Source organism: Lineus longissimus, chromosome 17, assembly GCF_910592395.1.
Source record: "Lineus longissimus chromosome 17, tnLinLong1.2, whole genome shotgun sequence".
Classification (NCBI taxonomy): Eukaryota; Metazoa; Nemertea; class Pilidiophora; order Heteronemertea; family Lineidae; genus Lineus; species Lineus longissimus.
In genome coordinates, this window is record NC_088324.1 from 2,676,563 (window position 1) to 2,682,411 (window position 5,849).

General features: G+C 37.5%; 1 long non-coding RNA gene across 1 annotated transcript; it reads right to left on the minus strand.

Moving 5' to 3' along the window:
* Positions 1–275: 275 nt before the first annotated feature.
* LOC135501859 (uncharacterized) lies at positions 276–5,217 on the minus strand. The gene is made up of 3 exons (XR_010449657.1): positions 5,186–5,217; positions 2,434–2,570; positions 276–540 (listed from the first exon to the last, which is right to left on the minus strand). It is a non-coding gene; the product is annotated as an uncharacterized LOC135501859 (long non-coding RNA).
* Between the last annotated feature and the right edge of the window lie 632 nt (positions 5,218–5,849).

Genomic DNA, 5,849 nt, shown 5'->3' on the forward strand with positions numbered 1-5,849 from the left:
GATGTTAACCTGAACCACAATTTTAGGTGTCTAGGTTAACATAATGTTAACATATCTGTTACACTGACATATAACACAGTGTGTAAGCTGAGTTGTGAACTCACCCAATGAGCTGCAAGGAGGTTACCGCTTTCACCGTGCAGGAATTCTTTATATTACTGAACTTATTCAATATGACATCGCACGGAGGACCATGCCCATAGGAGGACCGTGGGTTTTCACTATGACTGTCATCACTGTCACACGAAATAGACTAGCTCACGAAAACGATTACGTCAACTCAATAATGATTTTATTTCTTTAGATGGAATATAGAATAGCCATTACAAAGGAAGACGGTGGATACCTTCTCTCTAACCCAGAAGCGCGTCACGATAATACGTATCCTGCTTCTTAAGGAAATTCGAGAACGCATCCCTCTTGGTGACCTCTGCTTCTATCTCGTCTTGGGTCACATCCTCCTCTCTCTTGGCGGTTCTTTCAGCAGCAACACTGCAAATGACAACGCACAGGACCAGTAGGATGACGAACTTCATTTTACTGCAAGATAATGATCATGAAGATTTACTGACTGACAGGTCAGAAATACCGAAAACGTGTAAAATATCGCGCCTCTTTAAGATTCTGGAAAATAAATATATAATTTTGTCAACAATTTTTATTTTGTCTCAAGATTTTTGAAATCACAATTTTTCGTTTTTTGCTTTTACGAATCCTCTTTGTTACTCGCGAAATCGGCAGAAATGTAACGTCCGCAAACATAAATTTTGGTGGTGTACAAGTAGTTCGCTATAAGGGAATTTTTGTAATACATGTACATGTATTGTGTGATTAATTGCGTCAGAGATGGTAGCGCCTCAGCTGGATGAAGTAGTTTTGAAGAGGGGATACATATAAGGAAAGGGAGGTTTCTGAAACAAAAGGAGCTTTCTTCTGCGCTACAAGTAGTTGAAACAATATCTTCCTTATTAATAGGAAATTGAAATTGTACACACATCTGTTTGGTTTTTGTGGCCTCAAAAACCAATTTTCAAAGAAGACCGACCTGTAGTTCGCCCTCCAGAACCCGAAACGATGCGGATATAATATTTAAGAATGGACTTTAGGCTATGTGGTTCGGCTTGGTCCAAGCAGCCACATGTAAACATAGGAAATACTGCTTAAGGCAACATCGGATAAAGACAACAAAAAAACAACAACGGGGAGTGCCTTAAGCATTTGTGTTAGTGGTGGTACAAAATGCAGGCCACGTACCTGTAAAAAAGATTTCAGCCATTTTTTAGTTAAATAGGCAATACACGTATATCTATTGGCCTATGACTTTTTTTCCAGACTTAATCAGCGAGGAACGCTTTCACAGCCGGATAGAAATATCCAAGCCTGTCAAACTGTGAAATTTTCGTTGTACGTTGTGTGTGAACACTTCAAGGTTTGGGGTCAGAACATAGGGGACGCTTTTTTCAATAATTTTCATTATTGACGACCTTTCTGGAGTGCATGGTTCAAGAACACTCACATGAACATGTGTGCATGCGTGGTAATCTAAAAATGTCAAAAGATTTGCCCCACATATCATACTAAATTCTTATATTGTTTTTTTCTTATCTAAAAATGATGAGATCCTTATCCACTGCATACTAAGGGAATTTTTTTAAATGGCTTATTTTCCTATACAACCTCGACTTTAGATACTGGTGCGTGACACAGTAGAGGTGCGGTTTTTGCCGTGGTTACAAAGTATCATATTATATTCTCAATGAAAGTACACTTAATTGTGAGTAACGAGAAACTAGAAATTTCATTTTCCGGTCATTTTTAAGAAATTTACACTAATTTCAAAAAGTTCCAATTCCATGATATATTTCCTATATTTCCTATGTTAAAACCAGTTAAAAATCTGGCGCAATAGAAAACAGACAACTTTGCAATATTAGTAGAATACTGTAGAGTGTTTACTTCAATCATTCATAAAATGTGTGTACATGTCAAAATATAGCAATAACTTCTTAACTATGTATATTTCTCATGACTTTATCATTGCTGCGCAACAATTGAGGTTTTTAAAATGAAGTTAACAGGCTGTCATTGTTAGATCTCAAGGCCCAAAGTGTGCAAGTCTTCCATGCGCACACATCAATGAAGGAATTCATGACGAACTGATCAGGTAAAGACAGGGTGAAGTCGATTACATGAACAATGTGATGCAACAATGCGTTCAGTTGCTGCAACAATGGAGCGGCACAACATATAGTACAATTGGCTAACACAATGCCACATATACTGACTCGTACTCTAGCACCAGGGTACCATATTGTTCGAAATGGAACTTTCCTGCATTTCTTCCCGAGCAATATCTCCAATGGTAAATAACTGGCCTTTGATATTGTTGCCAGGACCTTCTGTTGTATCGGAAAGATGCAGAAATATACTTACAATTCACTGGGGACTGGAGAGTGAAGTTGTGATTCGAATTTTCCGAAATTTAAAGTGTTATTTTTCTCTCGTTTCAGATGTCACCTTCGAAGTACCAATATAGTCGCGGATCAACTTGGAATAAGTGTTTTGGTTAACTGAAAAATAATTTAATATGGTTAGGGTTGGTAAGAAGTCATACAGGTTTTCAAAGAAAAACAGGTTTAGAGGGTTCAGTGAATACCCTTAACATGTATGATCATCACGGCTCACACGGCAGCGGGCTGACACATTTGCCAAACTCTGTAAAAACGATTTTGCTGGAAGGTATGTAGTGCCAGACTGTAACAACAAGCTGGTAATGCAAAGATGTTGAGACCCAAGCCAATACCTGTTGTTGATCCCATTTCATCATTCTTGTCACCAGATTCAAACGAGAATGTCGTTGTCAACTGCATCAAATAGATTGTTTTAGCAACCTCGACCGGACCTTTAATTACAGGTGCGTGACTAGCACTACTTCCTCTGAGACGGTAACACCAAGCTGGGATTGAAACCACACTCCTGGGTATCAGTGTGACATTTTTATTGAAGTGAGATCATACTAAATCTTGGTGTTAAAATTAACACATAACCAGATTTCAAATCCAGTTTTATAGAGGATTAGTGTTAGTGTTACACTTGGATGAGATAAAACCAGGTTTAAGTTCGAGCTTACACAACGTGATACGTTTTAATCAGACTCCGGGATTAATAGCTACATATTAACATATTAACTCGTACACTAAATCTCAGTGTTAAATTTAAAACCGACCTTGATATCACTCAATATTCATTTGCACAATCCCCGATGGATTGAGTTTTTATGAATAACAATTCTGTAGAACTTTGCTAAATTTGCCACAGCTAAACGATAGAAATCAAAAAGAACTCCGATAGTGACGAAAAATCATTTTCATTGGATGATACACCCATTATCTGCCTATAGGGCGATGGATGAAAGGATGGCGATGTCAGCAGTTCTTTGGTTTGGTTCAGATGACATTTTTTACGGGAGTGATAACAATGGCCACAGCTTCAGTCGGCCAATGGGTTTATAAAGCAGTTGTAAGATATCTGTCAACATTATGCTTGTTATTGGCGTTTAACATTCGGAATAGAGAAATGTAAAGCAATGTATGATTTCTGGTGTAAATCCATTTAGGACTGAGCCAGATTGGTAGAGGGAAAGAACTTTTAAAAATGAAAAAAATACCTTTAATGTATTAGATCTGACCTTTTGTAATAATGGTAAGGCAACTAGCCATGCAGAGAAGAGAACCAGTGAAGCTGGGAAAGCCGCTTTTGGCCATGCCCATAAGGATTTTGATATCCTGGTTTATCAACTGATGCTAATTAAGAGATATTCATATAAATATATAGTCAGCCTATACTACCTTTACGGTAAGGAATGCCTGAATTTGTCCTCTCAATATTTTAAAGCGTTGGACTCACCCCAAGGAGGTGTTTTAAGACGGGTGTGTTGCCTCGGTAAGATGTTCCGCCATTTTAAACTGCTAGCGGTTCTAATGATTGAGAATGCAAGATATATTGTTGTGGGTTCCTTATATAGGAGGATGTTTTTCGGGAACACTCCTGCGAGACCCCTGATCATGAATGTATAGGTACATACAATGGTATTCATCTACGGTCGGGTGAACGAGTTCCCGGGACGACCCTTGTCATGGCTTCTGTCAGCGATCCGGTCAGAGTCGGTCACGCGGATTTTAGGCTAAAACTACGGGCTACACCCTGTGATGGAGTCTCTGATTCACTTATAAACCTATTATATGATGTAAATTACAATAATGTAGACTCAATGCAGCACAAGCTGGTCAGGCTCCCCAATTCTGAATCTTTTTAGGTGCATGCACTGTTTTATTCACTTGTATTTCAATGTATCATTTGGAACTAAATGTACTTTTAATTCTCTTATGAAGGTTATCAATAGGGTGTATCAAAAAAAGGGGAGACCGATATTAATTTGTTAATTTTTCTGGACATGTCTAAATATTTTGGATGTAGGCAACCACCATTTATTACCCAATGATGTCCTCTTTCTTATGATACCAAGAAATCCAATTTGCTGTCACAGATGACTGAACACGGAAGAGTTCAATCAGTCATGGCAGAACTTCGATTTGTTCCCTTATTTTTCCTGTGATTCTTATCATTTTTAAGTGAATATATACATCATGAGTGAATCGCACTTTCTGTGATAATCAATAACTTGCAAAATATGGGTTCTGAATGCGCATAGATGTTTTTTACTTTATACGTGCTGTTTCACTGGAATTCGACAACGTTTAAAGCCGTTTAAAGCATAAGTGCCCATAACCAGATAAATTTTAGTTTTAAGACGAAGAAAACGACAAAGCCAGGCCGACATGACACGCGCTCACTGCCTGTTGTTAGTTAAGTAAACTAATGTAATATATATTGCCAGCCTCGACCAACACCACTATATAAACGCCAAGTGGATACTAATCAGCATATTTGCAGAGTTGCCAGTATATATTGTTCTTTTGAAGTGGCAAATAACGGCCAGATTATATTCAATATGAAATACAAATGTTTCTCTTCTGTTGATTATTTCGATCCTTCCACCAAATTCGGCACACACCCAACAAATAGTAAGCAGCTTTACCGAACACTCCTTGCGAAGCACGGGTAACTGCTAGTAATTATTATTATAATGCGTTGACGAGTAACGATGTAAAAGCGTGGCACTTACCTCACTAATGGTTGCTTCCAGATTGAAAGACTGATTGAAATCACTGAGGGTCTCGCATTATATAATCGCTTGCCAATTCTGAATTCATCATGAATTCATCAAAAATTAATTCAGAAATTACATTTTTAATTGAAATGGAAATGGCTTCATTTATTCTTACTGCCGTGCCAGCTGTTCTTGTCTGGCTGTCACATTTTGACATTTTTGACAAATTTATGGTGTCATCATAATTTTATATTTATGATATTTCTGACTCGCAGGGGTCATGCTTCTATCTATCGGATAAAAAACACAATAATGAACGAGTTACGAGGCTCCAGAGGCTTATATGGCAGCAATTTTGAATTTATCCAAATTAGGTCCTTTCCTCAACCCGAAAATCAGAGAATGTCGGATATTTTGTGGAGAATAATCCCATGAACAAAATTATACCAAAAACCTTTTGCTGCAATTTGTTCTAAGTTTGACCTTAACTTTGACTGGAATGGCGTAGGCATTTTGTTGATTTATTTCATTTTTGATATATCATTATGAATATAATACGACTAGATTTGAATAGTTATGCTTACCAAGCCTAGCACCTGCACTGCTTGCTTTTTAAATTTCACTGGAATGGCTTTTGTTGCTTAATTTCATTTTTAATTGATCATGATGAATATAACTA